Source organism: Embiotoca jacksoni, unplaced genomic scaffold (assembly GCF_022577435.1).
Source record: "Embiotoca jacksoni isolate LCO1_2020_lvr unplaced genomic scaffold, fEmbJac1.0.p SCAF_14, whole genome shotgun sequence".
Classification (NCBI taxonomy): Eukaryota; Metazoa; Chordata; class Actinopteri; family Embiotocidae; genus Embiotoca; species Embiotoca jacksoni.
Genome location: NW_027185274.1, coordinates 11582639 through 11603848, shown reverse-complemented (window position 1 = coordinate 11603848; position 21210 = coordinate 11582639). Strand labels below are relative to the sequence as shown.

At 41.1% G+C, this 21210-nt stretch overlaps 1 protein-coding gene and 1 long non-coding RNA gene across 7 annotated transcripts in view; one reads left to right on the top strand and one right to left on the bottom strand.

Moving 5' to 3' along the window:
* Window positions 1–761: 761 nt before the first annotated feature.
* On the bottom strand, window positions 762–19850 carry LOC138197264 (uncharacterized). Its single transcript, XR_011178193.1, has 3 exons — window positions 19768–19850; window positions 19452–19611; window positions 762–857 (listed from the first exon to the last, which is right to left on the bottom strand). It is a non-coding gene; the product is annotated as an uncharacterized lncRNA (long non-coding RNA).
* Window positions 19688–21210, top strand: part of LOC138197262 (leucine-rich repeat and fibronectin type III domain-containing protein 1-like protein) — a 175006-nt gene continuing 173483 nt past the window's right edge. For 5 of the 6 annotated variants that reach the window (XM_069147961.1, XM_069147962.1, XM_069147957.1 and 2 more), the window contains exon 1: window positions 19688–20590. The gene's annotated coding sequence lies outside the window, so the exon portion shown is untranslated. The remainder of the gene's footprint in view (window positions 20591–21210) is intronic. The other variant, XM_069147963.1, reaches the window with a different exon arrangement.

Genomic DNA, 21210 nt, shown 5'->3' with positions numbered 1-21210 from the left:
CCCATATCGGTCTCTCTCTTACATTTCCCATCACCATTCTCTCCTCCCCCCCTCCCTCCCACCTCCCCATCTCTTTCCCTTCTCCCTCCCAGCCCTCATTACCATGTGTCTGTGTGTGTGTGTGTGTGTGTGTGTGTGTGTGTGTGTGTGTGTGTGTGTGTGTGTGTGTGTGTGTGTGTGTGTGTGTGTGTGTGTGTCAGGTTTCATCCTGTCAGTGAAAGGTCAGCAGCAGGGATTTCCCTGGGCATCACAGCTAGTAGCTTTAGCACTCTGCATCACCAGCCTTATGCTGCATATTAAAAGTAGTGCCAGCAGCTGTACCCCTTAATGCCACTAGCCTGCATATTAAACAGCTAACACGTGTAGCCCCGAGCTCAAGGAACTGTGTAGGTTATTTAGAAGACCAGCGGCTTTTGCACTTATTGTCACCAGCTAAGGGCTAAAGCCTAGCTTAACAGCAACAGCCTTTTGCTGCATAATTTAAAAGGCCAGCAGCTGTGGCAAGGGGGTTAAGCACCGAGCCACCATTGAGGTGGCGCTCAGAGGTCACAACGCATTTGGCTTAGCAACCATCGTGCAATGGATTTTCTGGATGTGAGATCTAACATATCACCATATGCTTAATATAGATTGTTTGAAATGTATCGTGGAGTCCATAACATTTGATGCCACGCAAACCACACTTTTCCACGACTGAAAGTCTTCCTATGTAATGCTCTTTAAGAACAAATAGAAAAATTCAGTGTAATCATGTTGTTTTTAATAGATGGCAATACATGTTTATTCAATAAGCAAATACTAACTAACTAGATGTGTCCACCTCCTGGTCTGCAGGCTCCTCGTACTCTTCGGAGTTTCTGTATGCAAGGAAAAGGAAGACGAGAAACATTACTCACAAAGACTGGGATTGAGAGAGAGTTAAAAACAGACCCAGTGAGCCGGAAGTCTTTAAAAGTGAGTGTACCACAGTAAAAGTGTAAGTGTTGGTGTTCAGTTAATGTCAGTGTGCAATGGTGGCACTATTCTAATAGAGGAGTAGCAAACTTACAAACCGGAGTTTGCTGGCTCAGCTCCCTGAAATAATTGGAAATATCCAGGTGTGACAGAGAAGAAGAAATTCTCTCCCCTGCTCAGAGCAACAATTGTCAAACTACCTTTGACAAACAGGTTGAATGCTCAGTGTCCCCAGTAAATAAAAACGATTAGAAACAAAATAGAAATTAGTTGCAGAATGCTGTTCTACGAATACGAATAAAATGGTGTAATATTTTTGTTATGATTATATTCTGATAATAATTTGTATCATCTCTTGCATAGTATCAGTTAATCCAATTCAAGACCCGTACTGTTATATGGTTCAGGCTAACATTACATTAAGCTCACATATTATTGGAACGACCCCAATGACAGATCTCTTGAGATGAAGTGTCTCAGGAGAGCAGACGAGTTAAGGGTTATATGGAAGAACTCTGCGCACCAAGGGAACACTCATTACTTTGATCTTCTCTTTCACTACATCGGTCTGGGATAAGAAGCTAATGTGTCCCCAACTGCCCTCTGTCTTGTGAGCTGAGATTTCATTTAGTGCTCCACACCCCGAGAGCCTCACATGGGCCAGGCGCAGCAGTAATATGTTACTGAGCAAATCAAAACAGGATTATGGCATGCACAGCAAAAGCTATCTTTGGAAATTGTAAAACAAAGTTTTTGTCATGTACAGTGGTGCATTGCATCATGGTATGTAGAAATGTGGGGATATAGCTTGTAAAATAGAGAATCAAAATGACATCTCACTTAAGAGCCGATATGTTGTCCTTTTGATGATATTGTAATGCACGTTTTAACTTTTTTTACCAGCATGACTAAATTCGACTAATTCCTGACATCTGCATGACCTGTACAAGTTTGGAAGGTAAAGCCTTTCATCCCCTGAAGGTACAGTTTTATTAATTCAGTGGGATGAGATCTTACAAATATTATATTTCAAGATTTATTGAGAGGTACTTCAAACTTCAATGTAGTGGTCTATTTATTCAAATGTTCCACCATATTTAATTTATGTCTGAGGTCAAGGTAAGCTGAAGTGGTGTGAGTGCTGCATATTCCGCTGCTAAAAGGGGCTGTCAGCCTCATCTCTTTGCTAGTCATCAGATTCTATCAGACAACGTTGTGTCGAAGGCTCCACATTTGCATGGTTTACCCCAGCGACACGCTTATTGTATTAAAAGGTGATGTGCTGTGTGGATACACTGTTATTCCAAAGAGAGAGGAGACAAATACAGCTACTCGTGCAAGAAAAATGTAAGCACACATTAGCATCACTCAAAAGATACTTAAATCCCCATTAGCAATTCAAAAATGGATACATAAGCATGAAGGCTACAGAACAGGAATGTGCTGTATACCTTGATTATTTTACTCGTCAACATTGGGGATGAAGAATAAAGCAGAGCGAGCAACTAACAAGAAATGCAAAGAGGCTATGTGCTGACAAAATGCCTTTCCTAACCTTTATAATTAGTTGGGAAATTATAAATTTGATCTGAGATCAGCCTCCTGGCATGTTGACATCATTGAAACAAAGACAGAACTATTCATCATAAAGTTAAAATTTAAGTTAAGGATAAAGGTAAAGGTGGCAGGGCTAAATACTAATAAGGGGTGGGAAGAAAAGTTATATCCATTTTATTAGGTCAGTAAGAAACTATTTGTGCCCCATTATTGAGGCTGAATAAATCAACCCAGTGTCATAAGGAGCATTGTTGTGCTACTTGAATGTTATCCTGGAATTGTCAAAGGGATGCAAACTGTAGTCAATTTTATGTTGTTGATTCTTCGTTTTGATTAAGATCTTGTTTATGAATGATTGATACATCTTTTGTGAAAAGACAAGAAAATATTATCCACCTACCTCTTTGTTGAAAGTTATATGCTGCCCCTAAGCAAATCTATCTTTTGATTTTTCATGCATGCTGCTGTGTTTTATTGATGAACTACAATGCACTTTTTGATAGACAGTGGTGAACTCAAATGAGTATCAATATCCTTAGAAATAACCCTGGTTCATGTTTGACAATTGACTAAATCAAATGTTAATGTGGTATCCAGTGACATCAGGCCAACATTGTAGCTCCAGGAAGCACTTGTTTACATATACACTGAGACTAAAGTGATATAAAACAGAAGAATAACCAGCCCAGTATCTCGGCAGAGCGCACGATATACTCGCCAGTCCACTAGAGCGCACGCTTGGTGTTGCCTTGGTGTGAGAAGAAAATGCGAGATAAGTCATGACTAAGCAGCAACCAATCAATGGTTTGGGAACTGCTGCTCTGAATTCGGCATTTCGGCCATTGCCATTTGTTATTTTGGAATCAGAAGTGACCTTATTTGGACAAGCTGAGGAAGAGCGAGCGGTGGATCTGACATGATTGGAATTAGAACCCAAAGACACTTTGCCGCGCCCACCTATAGCAAAAACCTGACTGCACCACAAGCCTGACGATCAAAAGGACACGCCCCCGAACACACCGCTCTTTGAGTCCCAATACCTATCTAATGATAGGATTTTTTTTTTCGGATGGACAGCCCGAAAACTAAGAAGAAGTGACTTCAGCGAATGACACCATTATGACTTCTGGAAATGTTTTTATTGACTTTGTGTTTAATGAGAAATACAAAGTCAACCCCGAGCGGCCCTTGGGGGTATTGCACTTTATTGCACTTTATGGCACTTCCGCACAGGCCTCATTTCTCAGATCTGGAAAGCTAAACCTACTTTTATATACAGTCTATGTTCATAACAAACATCATACAGTAGGGGTCATTACATGTTTGTTTTTTTTCGCTAACCCTAACCAAATAATTTTGTTTTCCTAAACAACATGTTTTTAGACATCTCGGAAGGTAAATCCATGATACTGATGCATAGCCATCTAGTGGACTGGTGTGTGTGTGCAACCCACATTGCTTTGAACATATATAACAACTTTCAAAAGAGTGGATTTAGCCTTTATATAATATATTATTGTCCACTTAGTTGAGATACTTTGATTAACCCAGATAATTGTTTATTTTGCCAACAGCTGGTTCTCTGAAGCTACTGGCGATTACCATATTTCCTGTTGGTTTTCAGCTTATTGTTCACCTCTTTCATTTAATTGTTCTAACAAGGATAACAGTCTCTTATTATGGGAATCCACATCCATAAACAAAGACACTCACAAAAGGCACACAAATACACACAGCAGAACTCACACAGACACACACAGTGTATGGATGCACACAAACGGCACATAAACGATCTTACAGAAAAGTATGCATGCACGAACACCCACCCCTGAAGAAGTCCCTGTTCTTTTATCATTTCTTATTCGATCTAAAAGCTAGCAAGCCTAGTGTAAAAATAATTAATTAATCACTTTACTAAATATAACTTGATTAACATGACTATTCCTTAACATTCATCATATTAAGTTTGTGCTCGCGTGGGCATACTAGTCTAAGAGTGTGTAGGAAGTGCGGAGGTGTGCATGAGAGGGTGGATATCTGAGAAAGCATAAAGGTCTGTGAATGCTTGCGTGCACTTGTGTGTGTATTAGCTCGGTGTCAGTGCTAAGCTGGGGAACTGATATTCACTGTTCATGAGGTAGACAGTAAAAGCAATCATTTATTGGTGGAGACGAACAAAGTAGAATGTCTCTTTTCTAAGTGTGCAAACCTGGACCTAAAAAACTTACATATTTGTGTAATTAGAAATCTGAAGTAAACCAAATATATATTCACATATTCGTTTGGGCCATGAGCATGTGAAGGTTCACCTTTCACCTCTTCCCTGTGGAAATGTGTTGCAGTTGGGGAGATACCAGCTGTATTTGTTATGGATGGGTGAGGATGCACATGGTATTTATGTAAATGTGGAAGGAAAGTAAAGTAAAGCATCTGATATATAAATGCTCATTTTAAAGGTGAACAGTTTCATGATTTGATTTCTAAACTAGTGGCACATCTTTAAGCTGAAAGCAGAGTTGAGGACGCACAGGAACTTTCATTTTCATTTGATGTGATATTAGATTCAGTATGCTTTATTCAGTATGCTTTATTCATCAGCTTTATTTGGCTCAGCGTTAAAACACAGCCATTACCGATGGTTCAGCTTCACTGCAAAATGTGGCAGTGTGATGGAATTAAACCTGTGATTTTGGACACAGACAGTTTCACCATAAGGAACTAAAAAACTATTTTCAGGATAAGACTTGAAACTGCACATGCAACTGCACACTGCTACCATCTCCACGTGACAGTTTCAATCTGATGTGGGAGACCTTTTGCATGTCATCCCTATCTCTATCCCATATTAAAAAAAATTCCCTTTGGGGATTAATAAAGTAACTATCTATTAATGTATCTATTTCCAATTAATTCAAATTTCCATTATTCTCCATTAACTATCCCATAAAAGCAGTTCAGTGTGCTAATGAATAAATGAGGCAGGAAGCTGACACCAAAAAGCACGGTTAGAGAGAGGAAACCAAAGTAGTAAGTTGCAGAAGAGATACCCTCACTCTTGCTTATGTCATATTTCATGGCCTGCCAACTTTTTGTAAATTCACCTAAAGCCTCAGCAACGGTGGATGAAAACATGACTAGGTTTGCCTGTGTAAATATGAACCTCTAACGGACCATCGCCCTATTTGGGATGTAAGTGTGTTGGATTGTCTCCCTTGATGCAATGAAGCAGTGAAGACAGATGGACAGAGGGATGAACATAGTAAAAAGAAGGCAGTGTAATGAGACAGAAAGTGTGTGTGTGTGTGTGTGTGTGTACATTTATGCCATAAGGATGTGCACAAATTAGAAAATCTAACTGAAGAGAGTTCAAGTGCCTGTTGACTTAACATGTTTGATGGTTCAGTTAGAAAGACATATTGTTTTTCACCTGAATGAGCAGATGTTCTAACAGCAGATTACACGTCTGCTATACAAAATTGATCTAATTGGTTATAGTTCCACAACTTATGTTGTGCTTATCAATCAATTATTTTCAATGGGTTTCTTCATGGTTCAAAGTTATTGTGCAAAAATGACAGACCTCCAAATGGAAATTAGCAAACTAATTAATAAACTAGACTATCGCCGTCCTTGCTCTTTTGCTTGCTGCTCAAAAATGTAACCGAATAGCTCCTACCACTGACTGTGAGCAGAGAATTTGACCAGATCTGATCGGTAACCCGAGGATACTGAGCCCCGCGCGCCTATAGCAGAAACCTGACTGCACCACCTAATATCTAATTAACAATGGAAATATTTTCAGATGAACAGCCAGAAAAATAATGAATGACTTTAGTAAATGATACCATTATGACTTGTGAAAAAATGTATGGACTTTGTATTTCATGAGAGAAGTTGAATGGGAGTCTATGAAGCCAGAAGCTTTTTGGAGTTTACCCCTAGTGACTCTCGGTGGTATTGCAGTTTGAGGCCCTTCAACATTGGCCTCACTTTTCAGATCCGTAGGCTACATCCACTTTTACATCCTATGGTAAAGTTGTTTCACAGTACCATTAGTTAATGTTGATTTTCAGTAACGTAGCTAACACTAGGTGCAGAAATAATGTTGCCAATGTTGGTGATGCAGCAGAAGTTAGATAACAGCAATTGTAGAAAAAGCATTAACGTACATTAGCTAACGGTATGGAAATGTAATGCTGCATGTAGTCATAGTGGCAGCAGTCCAAAAGTCATAATTGCTAACTCAACAATCCCACCAACCAAAACTTAATAAACAATGTTTCCAATGGCATTCATGTGTTTCAGACAGGATTATAGTCAAAGGTTTGGTACATAGGCCGGTCATGCTTGGCTACAGCACTGCGGATGTGTAATTTGTATAAATAAACAATTTACCCACCATACTTTAAGTTGCCTAAACCTAACTATTCCATGTGTATTTGCCGCAACCAAATTGTTTCCCTAACCCGAAAGCAGGTTTCATTGATTTTTTTTTTTTTGGGCCACTTGGGGCAGCATAAAAAGCTCTTAACACAACATTGCCTATTTACAGATGCAGCCGAGACAGACCCACATTAGCATTAATTAACATTAGGTCCAATTTACTCTCAGATATCACCTCCACCAATTCCTCCGAGAAATACCTGACATTTTAGCCGCTAAATGGTCCTCAATTTTCACTGTAGCTCACTATCGAACCTGCCCTGTTGTAAGAAAACCAAAACACTGAGCTGAGAAATATTAAAGTACTAAAGTATCAGACTGCAGAGGCAGATAAGTTACTGTGGGTTTATTGCTCCTTCCAAATTATACATTGTCATTAGACACATTGTTAATATAAAATTATCGATTGGTATAGCTTCAATTGAGTTGTTTTTGCCACCGTATTATTGACTCTCTTTTTGTCCCACTCTGTCTTTCCCTCTCCATCCTTTTTTCTTTCTCAGTTGCTGTGCTGCTCGAAAATATTGTCCTAAGGAAACCTGCAAAGGTCGCGATAAATATCCTGCCAGAAGGGTTCGGATAGCTATTTGGAGAGCCCATAAAAACAAACCCAGGGGCAGCAGTCAAGACACCCTTGTGTGACAGTGACTACACTGCTGCTCACCTTACTTAGGGCAAAGCATTAATAATAGATAAGATACAAAGCACTGATGTTCTCATGAAGAGTATTTTTTAATCTATACAACCATCTGCTCCTATCAATCTCCTTCTCTCGATAGTGATCATTTTAAGACAAAAAATACTTGCCATCGTCAGCAAGGGATCGTGTTTGTTTTTCTCTCCAGTGCATGACTGAGATTTCCACAATTATTACCCATAAGACTCTTACTTAATGTTTCTATCTTTTCGGTTTCTTACAATGTGGTGGTCTTAAGATGAGGAAAAACCCCTCAGGAGCAGCTGCAGCCTGTCATGGAGCTCATGTGAGAGAAAGGAGACACGAGAGCATCAGTGGATCAGAAGACAGTGTGTGAGAGCATATGGAGCCAGAGGGAAAGAAAGGAACTCAATTTAGGCACAAAAAAAAAAAAATCCCTGGAAAATCTATGTGCTTTTCAGCAACAGATGGTTGACAGTTAAACCCAGAGATGTGAACCAAATTAGTGATGTAGACATAGTTCCAAAAATCTGGGAAGTTTCCCTAATCTCATCTCGCCAAAACACATTGTTACTGTCTTATCCAGCAAAAATACACAGCAGATTGGAGTGAATGGTTGTGTAGTGAGCTGCTCTCTTCATTTTGCTTAATTTCTCATTTTCTCACTGTACCATCCAAGCCTCTCCACTCTCCTTTTTTTATACTTTTTTTTTTTTTTTTTTTTTTTTTTTTACTTCTCTTTCTCACCTCTCAGCTTGCTTTCATACTCTGTCCCTCTCCGTTGCTTATTTTATCCTCATACTTATTCATCCTCTCCCTCTCTCACACACTAGCAGACAGGGCAGTGTAGCAGATGCAGTTGACGTTCTGCACCAGCGAAGCATAACAGTATAGTTAGCCTGCTTGGCATGAAACAGAACGCCTCGGCACGGAACAGAACAGAGCACAGCGGGGCTGAGGGCTTCGCGGACCAGCCGGGGCATCTCACCACTTGTCATGTTGCGAGTTCAAGTCCAGAGTATCACATATTGCTGTGCGAGTACATTGTAACCTCTCTCGCTCTCTTGCTCGCTCTCACACACACACACACACACACACACTTGTTTTGGTTTCAGCCCTTACAGAAAACTATCCCACACCGCTGCAGCATACGAAAGAGGAAAAGGGAAGTAACAAGAAGAACCCACAAATATCTCAGCAACCGTTGGATGGCTTGCCTTGACATTCTGTACTGGCGTTCACCTTCCCGGCAGGAAGCCTGGGAACCTTGACGGTCCTCTGACTTTTTTCTCTTTGTGGTTTGAAATGTGTTGTTTTAACTGAAACATCTCAACAATTATTGGATGGATAATTTTTTTTTTAAATCTTGGTAAATTGTGGATGAGTTGAAGTCATTTTGGGGATTCCCTTATTTTCTAAATTCTGCTTTACTTCAGGCTAGTGTTAATTAGCAAATGTTAGCATGCTTACATCTGAGGTGAAGATAGTGAACATAATCAATATTACAGTAAACTTGCTATACATCAGCATGGGTTGGTGTTAGATTGGATGAGCTGGCCGGATGCACACCCTAAAACCTATGCTGCTGTGATAGGTTGTCTCCACCGGACCTTAATCTTAACTCTAACCCATAGACCTAAAAGGGGACGTAGCTTCCGGCTCTGAAAAATGAGGCCGATGCAGAAGTGCCTTAAACTGGCTCCAAAAACCCTCCGTCTCCATAGACTCCCATTCAATGTCTTTCATGAAATTCAAAGTCCATAGACTTTTTCTACAAGTTATTGTGGTTTTGCTAAAGTCACTTATTAGTTTTCTGGATGTCCATCTGAAAACAATCCCTCCTTCATTAGAAAATAAGGCTAAATAAAGCTGTGCTTTTGGGGGAGGGTCTGTTTGATTGACAGGTCTGTGGTGCAGTCACGTTATAGCCATCGGTGGGCGGGACATAGTATTGTTGGGTGTCCAATCACATTGAGTTAGATCCACCGCTCACTCCCTACCAGCTCATCCAAATATAGTCCATTCTGTCTCTAAACCGTTCCGAACTAGCAAAATGGCTCCGGCCAATATCCAAACGGCCGCTCACAAACCAATGGATGACGTCACTGATGGTTGCCGCTTGCTCTAACCTTAACAATGTGACAACCAATCACAGGCAGAAGTCCCTGATGCTGATCCAACCCAGCTCCAGCCCACCAGCATGTTAGTAAGCTGATGTTAGCTCTTGGCTCAAAGTGTCCCTGAGCCTAAGAAAAGCCTCGCAGAGCTGTAGACTCTACTTTTACTGCAAACCGGCTTTAACAGTGACTATTCAAATTGGTGTTAATAATTCATAGTTTCTGCTCATTTGTTCAGGGTCAATGGGGCAGCTGAGCTGGGGCAGAATGCACTGGGTGAGAAGTAAGGCATATCTTAAACAGTCTGGTTATGCCAGTCCGTCATAGGTCTGATTCGAATGCTTGACACCATCACAGTGAGTGACAGTTTCTGTTTTGCTTCACCTGCTTGGCTTTTGTACAAGAAACAGAAGATATGTGTGATGAAGTGCCTTGAAATGAGTGCGCCGTGCCAAGTTGTTACGTGCTACATGAGCCAGCGATCAACAGCAGATCGCCGCATTTTGTGCTGCCTTCATCTCGAGTCAAGCACACCGACATCCTCTGCTATGTCCTCCTGTTCTTTACCGAGCTGTGGTTTGTCATCCTGTGCTGTACAGTATTACATAACGCTGAGCTGAAAGGTGATTTTTTTTTTTTTTTTTTTTTAAGGAGTGCTACGCCATATTTTCGCTCTGTTGTGCCGTCCCATAGCCACACATATACAGAGGACCGTGGTGTTGCTGCAGTGCTCAGCTCTGCACGCTTCGCTGATTGTAACTATAATAGTCTTTCATGAGCAGTTTGGGGCAATGCCGTAACCATTTCAGAGTCCTGGAAACTGTTTACCAGCAGCTCTGATTCGGTGAACCTTCGACAGCATTGGGAACATACAGTCAGTGGCAAGGTAAAGGTAAGACTTATGTCATTTTCCCTGTTGAAAATATGCTACATTGGCAGTAATTACAGTTTTTGCTTTCCATTTCTGGTTTGAGTGCCGTATGTCAAGTAGTTCTAAATACATGTTGTTAAATTACCAGAGATTTCAGTTGTATTTGTATTTGATGGCTCGACCTCCATTACTGAAAAACCTAATGCAACTTTAGTTTGCCTCAACAACATTTCTCTGCTACATTTTGAACTTCCATATATTGATATTGTGTCCACCTCTATTAGCATCATACAATACACACAAAAAAATACATACCTCATCATACTTATATATCCTTTTTTATAGTAAACAATGTAAAAATAATAAAAAAAAGTTACATTTCTCTACGTCATTCAGTCTGGATATATTTCAAAAAATGAAAGGATTTTGTTTTACTCTTGTGTCCTCGTAATCTGAGATCTGAGGAGGACAGCAGAGTTCTGGTACACTTTCACAGAGTCATCACTTTCTAATTTGGGAAGCAACACATCTGCTACTAATTAACGGGACTGATTGAATCTGAGTTTTCACAGGCACACACGCACATGCACGGACAGACGCACAAACACATACACATTCACAAATGATGGTTTCCGACAGCAAATAGAAACTGTGGTTGGTGACGCGGAAGGTTTTCAGCGTCTATGTTTTTGATGGTGATTTATATCAATTACATGGCTGTTGCCTGTCTTTACTTCCTGGTGGTTTCATGTTTAAAATGAGAAGATATGTGCGACATGAAAAGACAATAATTTACCGAGCTGTAATGATAAATGGGATTAGGGATGAGATTTTCTTTTCAAATTAGCAGTGCTCGTCTTCATCACCTCAAAATCAGCTAAAAGCCAAATTGCTTTGAAGAAATTTGGAAATCTGCGTGGCATAACAGATTGAAGTCATTGAATTAATCACCAATTACAGTTGACCTTCAAGTATTTAACTCAGGCAGACATATTTCATTGTTACATCCTGAATGACTTGAAACTGTCTGATGAAGTGCTGCCACGGATCTTTCTCTGAGACACTGTGGATTTTACTGTTTGCCCTTTCACTCCCTTTAACTCACTATTCACTTAATAAAGTGAAACTTTCAGATTCAAGCAAATAGAGTCAGTTTACTGTCATCTTCATCTCTGGTGACTGGTGTTTGCTCATGTCCATGTTGGGCTGAATATGTTATTATCTGACAAACACACTGTCGCACAGTTTGTTTTCTAGCAGATAACTTAATCTTGACACAAGCACTGTGGAAATAACATCTTTATGCACACCTTGTTATCTGGCTTTAACAGCTTCGATAGACACTTGGTCTTCCACATTGTTAACATATACCTATTTCCTATATAAACATCGGCACACGGGTTACTGAGCTGCAGAGTTCTCACTAACAAACAAGGTGAAATCATACACACTCTTATACACTTACAAACACCAGGAAAATACCATAATACAACAGTGTGATAATATCCTTTTTATTTCTGCTCTTTCCTAGTTTGTCTTTAGTTTTTAGTTCTTTCTTCTTATTTTATCGACAGTGGCTCTGTACAGTACGCGAGACATATGCTGTGTGTTTTGCTGTGCTATTTAAACACCAGATTTACCTGAAATCAGAATGGCCATTGAGGTAAAATGTCAATCTGTAATTAAAGCAGACCGAAGGTGATTACACTTGGGGACACTGCAACCTGACACGTACACTTTTCTGGATTTAATTGGAGTATGCCATATTCTTCGATATTATGGTTTGTATTAAAGGCTATGATGCAGATTTGGAGCGTGCTACTGTTTACTCTATCAAGTGATCTATGCAAGATTTCTTGTAGGCAGATTTATTTTTTCTGCTATCTGTTTCTTTCTTCCTGTTATATTTTTCCTAACAATTTTTACTTTTAGAGGCTGATTAATTTATTTGTTATGTAAAAACAAACAAAAAAACAGCGCAGTTAACGTTTTCACACGTTCAGGACTTTGTCTTTTCAAAAGCATGTACACAGTAACCTGCATTAATTGAGAGATCATTGACCTGTGCTCAACAACCTCCACTGTTCAGAAAAAAAGTATCTTTGTGCCCCTCGTTGATAGCCTTTCTCCACCTGTCTCTCACTCATGCTGTCTTTATTGACCTTTCCTCTCTGCCTTATCTTCCTCCCATCACCTGCTCCCAGCCAAAGTCCTGGGAGAGACATTCACCAACTCTCCATCTTCTTTCCCCGCCTCCCTCGTCCTCCATTCTCCAATCTTCTTCAGTCGATCGCTACATCCAACTCCTACCCTACAGCATCTCTTCAACTTCCTGTTTCTTTTCACATTTAAATTCAACGTTGCCTCAGAACAATACTGGCGAAGCATGTTGTTCTTCACCCAATTATAATATATCAGTGTTCAAAATGATACATTTCTATTTCTTTATAATGTTAGATACACTTCACTGTCTTTCTGTCTGTCTCTGCTCCATCCTTCTCTCTACTTTCAGGAATAATGGATGACTATGTTGCGGTAGTGTCGGGGGCTCTACCTCTCACTCCCCCCTCTATTTCCCTGTCTGCATCAGTGTGGTGAGGGAAGGCCACGTATTGCAGATGTCTCTGTGTCTCTCAATCTGTCTCTCTGTCAGTCTATGATTCTCTGTCTGGTTCTGTCCTCATCCCTCTCGCTCTCTCTCTCTCTCTTTCAGTCACGGTGGGTTGGATGTGTCAGGAGAGGCATTCCTGTCGGCTCCATTAAACTGTAACCTTGCCACTCAGAAGGACAACGCCATAACGTCTCTGTCGCCGTTTCCTTCACTGTGATTCTCTCGTGGAAATAAACAGGCACCCTGAGAGCTTGTTTTATTTTCCTGCTGTCACATCATAGCATTTCTCAAATCTTCTCCGGTGACTTAAATCTTTTTATGAGTATAACTTAACTAAGGACCCAATGAAGGTTTACCAGGGGCTGACCAGTCAACCAAATAGATACAGATGAATAATACAACTTCTGACTTCGTAGTGTCACTACCTCCAGTTCATTCACCATGCGAAGACACTAAACAAGCAAACACCAAGGTTTGGTTGTACTTACGTAATTTACAAAAAACATTGCAGTTCCAATCCAAATTAATTTCTTTTCAGGTTTTAAGCAAAACATTTTCTACTGACTAAGATACCACTGAGTTGAGTTCAAACCTTTCCAAAACCCTTTGAGACCATATGTCTTTTTTAGTTTGCAGGTTTGAGGTATAGAGGCTCTCCTTTGGGTGGCTAGTATTCTCTTTTGACCAGAGACTCTTCCCGGATTTCATCTTGCTTTAGGTTAGCACAGTGATACTGTTAAACAGAGGGCTGAGTGAAAAGGTAAGTCGATCCAATGTATTTCTGTTTCTTCAGAGATCAAATTGGTGCTTCAAACGTGTGAGCTGATGGATGTTGTGTCACTCATCGGTTAGCTTTCCTTTGTTCTATGTTGTAGTGATATTGGACAAAGAGAATTACGTTCTATATTGGGCTCGATGGAGAAGGTAAGACTTGGCGAAAAACAATCATACACCATCCACAAGCTCCATTTCAAAACAGAAGATGTCAAAGAAAACTCCTCTCAATCAAAATGAATGTGAAATGGTATTTGTTTGTTGTTTTCTTTGTTGAAAATATAGTGTTCTGAGGAAAACGCATAGAAAAACTGAGAGCTGCACTAAGACTTGAGGTATTACAAGGGCCATTGATCTTCTCTAAATTGTTAGATTTGTCTGTATTCACATGAGTAACCTCAGTTTCAACACCACTCTACATTTATAAATGGGCTATGTTGTAATATGAATTTGTTAACACATATCCATACAAAATAGTAAAGATAGGTGCGTGCTTCACTAGAAAAGTCAATGAACTGGCTTCAGGTGCAATATTCACCCTTAATCGTCTATGTGAAACAGATATTTAGGTCCCTTAATCAAACCCTCACCTACAGTATTAAGTAATCAATAATAATCAATTACTTGATTGCACGATTGATCATCTCTCAGCCTGAGGCTCTGATCCAGTGAAAAGTTGATTGATTGTGTTATTTATTGATTAGTCCATCAATACTGAACTGAAGTAGACAGGGTGTGGATGTCTGATCCCTGTACAATAAGCTCCTTGTCTGTATAACTGTGATTATCAGAAAGTGACATGAGTCTTCCCTCTGATCAGCTTGTTCTAAAAGCTGGATATGGCAATAACAGAGACATGGGACCTGTCTGACAAAACAATAACAGCGCGGTCAAAAGGGTCAAATACTTTGTCATCATGTTCTTTGTCAAATCTATGTCTGTTTTCCTCACTCCAAATTCCCGTGTGAATTCTTCTCTGTACGCCTCTCTCACATCTGTCCTGCTTATAAGTCACTCCCCTGGTTCAGTGCGCAACGTCTTTATGAAACCTTTCTCTAATCATGCCTCTTCTTTAAATTTGGTGACGGGGGGGGGGGGATGTTATTAAACAAACAAACAAACAAAAAAAACACATCAACACCAAAAGGCTGACCAGATAGAGTAACATAAACACACACACACACACACACGCACACAAATGCTTTCCCTCAATGTCAACTATTTTCTACTTTCAAAGAGTGCACTCACGCCAAGAAACTATAAGAAACAAACTGGAGGGTTCAGGAGGGTGGCAGGGAGGGGAGAGACACTTATGAGATAAGTAATGGCGAGTGTATGTAAGTGTCAGTGTAGGAGAAAAAAAGGACAGAGCAAAAGCAATACATGGATGAGAGATAAGAGTGTGTGTGTGTGTGTGTGTGTGTGTGTGTGTGTGTGTGTGTGTGTGTGTGTGTGTGTGTGTGTGTGTGTGTGAGAGAGCTAGAGAGTTAGAGAGAGGGAGATCAGAGCATGTTAAGAAGAGCTTTTGGCTTTTCTCTCGGAGGATAAAGCTTGTTCCGGCCTTGTGCAGCTGAATCTCGCTGCAGCACTGTCCATGGTGCTGAATCGGCTGGAGGCTCTTCCGTCTCTCTTTATCTCCCTCACTCTCTCCCTTACTCTGTCTCCCTCTCACTGTGCTCTCCTCTTAACTTCACAGGCTTCATTGTTATGAAACACAGCATGTTGCCACAGCGATGTTAACACAGTAAACTTCACCACGAGGCAGCAACACATTGACATGGATTCAAAGTTAGACTGACCTCAGCAAAAAGCATCCCATTTGACAGGGATTTTTGATAACTAAACCAAAATCTGTTTTTTCAAACACAAATGAAGTAGTTTTTGTACCTCAAGCTCTTCCACCTCAGTGGTCCCAGTAGCTCAACCAGACCGTATCATGTCACAAAAACATAACCGGCACCATCTATCAAAGGTTGCCAAGCATGGCACATTCACGGAAGAGGCTGCCTTGTACTACGGTGACTAAAATGAATGCAGCATTTGTCTTGCTTTATTTCTGTTCTATTACTATTTGGTAGAGCTGCGTTTGAACATTTTCAGAACGGGTTAAATATGATCAGTTTTTACTGGCAATAATGCTGTTTTTTACTTTAACTTATTAAAAGATTTCACTAGGCTAAAGTAAAAAAAAAAAAAAGTGACGTTTGCTGGTGTTTTTTAAATCTCATTCTGGCCTGGTGAAAAGGATAAGGAGATGATTTGTTAAAATTCTCCTAAAATAAAATTTTTCATTTAGGCCTTACTGTATCGCAGATAAATTTGGGTATGCTATTTCAGAAATAGCCATGGGCTCAATGCATTTAACAAATTAATGATGAGTACATTATTTTGAGCAAAATAGATAATAAACTTTATTTCATCACTGTCATGAATCTGTTTCAGATAATATAATAATTTTGTCATTTAGTCTATAAAATATCAGATAATCATAAAGCATGCCCCCTACCATTTCCTAAACAAAAACCTTGGTGACATGTTTAAATTATAGGTTTCATACAATCATTTTAATAACCAAAAACAGGCAATTGAAAATAATACATTTTTGCATGATCATGATGTCTTAGATTCACCAATTATCAAAATGGTGTACTCAACTAGTGGCATGGGAGTCTTTTGAGTCCTTGAATGCATTTAAGTGCATAATCAATTAAAATAGAGAACGTAGTCTGCAGCTTTTGTACACCAAATGCCTCACAGGGAAAGTTCATCTTTACCTTCCCTTGGGAACAGTCTAATCTTAGCCTGTCCTCCTCTTGTGGATCATTGAGTCTGTACTTTTCCAACATTTTCCTTCCTCTGGGTTTATTAGTCACACTGGTAGTCTGGCGTCAAGTAGGCTAAGTCTCTATTTAAGGAGGAACATATTTCCACTTTGCATCAGGATTGTCTGACTTTGTTTTAACAGATGCTATTGAAAAGTTTGCCTTGAAAAAATGAAGCTATATAGGACCAGCTGGCTGATAAAGACTCTGCTTTGGCATCTCAGAGCACGGTGTCCACTAAAAGGTGTGCTTCCTGTATTTTTCAAAAATTAGATGAATCATTTTTATTAAAGGACTGTGACCAATTTATGCCCAGCACACAGAGTCCTGAGGGCTGTAAAGATTCACATGCTTATCTCTTACTACACTCTGTTTTGTCGTCTCTCTTACTCAGTGTCATGACTTAATTTGTAATTGAAAAAGTTGTTTGGTTAATTAGAGTTTATGCTAATATTCAAAAAGCTCAATCATACAACTTAAAGGGAACCTTCAGGTCAGTGAGAATTTTTAATTTGACTATCCCAAAATGAGCTAAGGTTATTTAGGCCCGTGGACACGCAGCCTTAATAAAATATTACCACTGTGGTTAGAAACCATCAGAAACATGACTCCATTAGTTAAAGAAATGCTGCTGCAGGCCTATTAAATTCTCATCGCATTACGCCTCCAAATGCCACCCGGAGTTACTTCTATACTTATTGTTACTTAAAAAGGGCCTCCAAAACCAGCCAACATCCCATTTATCTCTCACTCCCTCCCCATCCAATTCTGTTACACATATTTATTTTTTCATTAGACTGACCTTTAGCCTATATAGCCCAGAGCTGTTTCTATTTCAACTGAGGTTACAGAAGATGCAGCAAACCGTCAGTTTTCATTTTCCTGTCTGATCTCTGCCCATTCTCTGAATCTGTTTGTCTGTTAGCTTGCCTTCCTCTGTTATTCTCCATATCTCTTCATTATTCCCTACCCTACCGACGACTACCAACCTCAACCTTTAACTATTTGGTCTTCCGCCAGCAGTGCACCATATCATTTATCTGAATTCTTGCTAATCAGATAATTGTACAACATTCACACTTTATAATCCATGAAATCCTGCAGAAGGTATAAAGTGAGCACACTAATCTGACGCCTGTGTTGGCTATTTTACCCGTTTCTAATGGTAGAATTCATCACCGCAGCTACACTCTTCAGATTCTGTGCTTATCAGTGTCAAAGAAGAAGTTCGCAGATGTACCTCCGCATCTGCAGTGTCAATGACTCCTGAACAGAATAGCTCATGTTAAATGTGATTTCATCTTATTACGCAATACTGTGCAAATCACTTTCTGCTCCTCTTCACCCCTGAGTGTTAATTACAAGTATTATATTAACTGTTTTTCAGGGATGAATCTTATAGGATTACACATTATTAGAGTGACTCAAATGAGGGCATATGCTTTTAATTTGGTGACATGCTGCCAGGCCACAATACTAAAATGAAAATAGCTAGCTAGATAAAACTCACTCGAGCCAACAACGCTGCCTTTCAAGATATTTTGGGACATATGATTATTTGCTTTCTTCATGCCACTGTCATCTGTGTCTGTGACTGAAGGTTGCAGTACCTTTAGTACAGCTGGTCATTTAAGACTGGAAGTGTGAGACAAAGTTCTGCTCCTTCCAAAGGTAACAGAATCCACCAACACCTCCACAAATCTATCAAATGAATTTAGCTAATCTTAGCTTAATCTCAGCGAACAGAGTGTAGGAAAAACATGGTGCTTTTCAGAGGGGTTACGTGCTGTCTCTCTTGGACAGCTGGGGTCGGTCCCAGTGAGGTTGCCAGCTGCTAGCAGTGGCTTGTACAACACAGGAGAGAGGCATCTTCTCCGGTAACTCTAAACTATTGCTTTTAAAAGTAAGATGGGAACGAGCTGCCAATTTCGCCTCCGCTGGCAACCAAAAGTCCACCTGAGGAAAGCTTGACTATTTTCAAGATTTAGGAAAAAAAAAATGACACAGTTCAATAAAATTTATGAGCATATTTACACAGGACTAAAGTGGTATTATTATTATTTTGTTTAATCAAAATGGTTATGTTTTGAAATAACTAGAATCTCTGATTAACTTCAATAACAACAACCCCTCCTCAGACTAAGTAGTCATACATTGCATTTCAGCCCTGACAATAACTATTTGAATATCAGTTGATCACCTTTGTGTGTATCATTATCATCAAAACCAAAACAAAAATAAGGTAAATACTTTCTAAATCATAACAGTGAATGCGAGTATTTTTACGAATTGAGTACGTAACTGCATTCACACGGCCGTCTTGAGGTCCCCGCCCCGCACTTTGAAAACCTCTGATCGGTGTCAGTGTCTATTGTGTTTCTTTACAGACCCTAAACTATATCGGCTACTTCTCCCAGGCAACCGCCCCGGAGATGGCATCACCCACCGTCGTCATAACGCATCCATCTGCTATTAGCAGCTTGTAATCCCAGAGCAGTGACTTTTCAAACAGACAGAGCAGGACACCGGTACGGAGGGACGGAGACAGACAGGGTAGGGGCTGGTGGGCGTATCGCCTCCCGGGACAAACCGCCGCACACAGAGAGAGAGAGAGAGAAAGTAACTGCAGGAGGGAGACGCTCACCGTGGCGGAACAGAGCGCGTGTAACGACAGGATGAGGACACCGATGTTTCCCCGGTGAGATTCGTCCTTCTCTTTTCTGTCTGAAAGCCGGGCATCCCCCTCCGAGCTATAACGCCTCTATCTTGTTGGATGCCGTCCGTCCTTCAACGTTGTCCGGCGTCTTTCCTCGGAGAGAAGGGAGAGGTCAAGACAAAGTCACTACTGTAGCTGAAACAGGGGTGGGGGTGGGGGGTGGGTGGTGGGGGACGGCTGTTTACCAAGCTCCTGTGATTGTACACTTTCTTTAAAATTGCAAGCTTATTGTTCGATTTCTTACCTGTGGAAGACCCCGGGACGGATAAACACCTACCGACCATCAGTCAGCGAGGATTTTTTTTTTTATTTATTTTTTTTTTATTTTATTTTTTTATTCTAACAACCAAGTGCAAATGAAATGCGAAGAGCCGTGAACGAGAGAAACGTGGTGTTTGGGGCAGCAGTGACAGCTGCTTGAATGGGGAGGCAAAGAGCATCTATAGGGGAGCTTCCGCGGAGACCGGCTCAGTACTAGTCTCAAACCAACACGACCGGAGTCAGGAGTTGTTTCCTCACTCTCCCGTTACAGCCGCCTTCCCTCTGGTCTTTAGACTCTGGATCCCAGCAGTGTAAAAACCTCGGCACGTGTGTATTTCCCTTCAACCGACCGATGAACGGAGTCTCAACAGAAACGATGTCAGCTCAGACCAAATGAGCGCGCAACGCGGCCGTGCGCCGGTTTTGACGGCGTCTTTTCCACTCTCCCGGTCCTGTCCCAGCGGACTACCTGCGGACAGCGGGTTGCTGTAGGTTTTAGGTTTCCACCGGTCGTCTGCCCGCACCGCGGCTTTTTGGTGCAAACTCAACGGGAACTAAATCGAAACGCCCGGCTTGCCCCACTGCCTCCTCCAGGAGCCCCGCGGCGAGACCAGCCTTGCTCGGTGGAAAACAGAAAAAAAAAAAAAAAAGTGGATATGATCTCGTATTTGGTATGAAAATTTGTCTGACCAGGAAGGGGATTTTAAACATTTCTTTGCTGAGCGGAGTTATTCACCTGGCTTGACAAGGGAGGAGATAACCGGGGGAGAAACAGCCTCTACCTAACAGGAGAGGAGAACGCGCAGGTATGACAGTGTCTTTATCTACTTTTCTCCTCTATCCGATTATCCCCAATCCCCCCCCCCTCCCCCCCCCCCCCCCCCCCCCCCCCGTCACCTCCTGCTCTTTGTATGTTCTGGCTTTTTCGTGCCGCATCGGTTTGTTTGTTTTTCTTGAGGTTTGTAATTTTAGAAGAGCAGGGTTGAGTACACGGACAGGGAGGCAGAAGAGATGGCAGATGGGGAGATAATGGCGCTGGTGTTTTCTCTCCCGTACGATTTAGAGATGGTGATATCCTCTCTAGATTAAAGACAGGAGGAAAGGAGAGGAGAGGGGGGGGGGGGGGTGTGTGTGATGCTGCTGAGAGTGGGTGTAAAGCATGGGACGTGTGAAGACGAAGGTCTAAAACAGATGAGGAGATGGGATTGGGTAAGAGATGGACAGAGATGGGATGAAACAGGAGGCAGCTTAATGAAACAGCATGGCAGGAGAAGGAGTCTGAGAGTTTAGGGAGAGAATGGCCGGCACGGAAGAAAGGTATAGGTGAAGAAGCAGACCTCTGAGGGGGATATGACGTGGGGGGGAGGGGGGGGGGGCAAAGAAGTGAGACAGGAGGGGCTTAAAAGGAGTTGTCAGGGGAAGACGG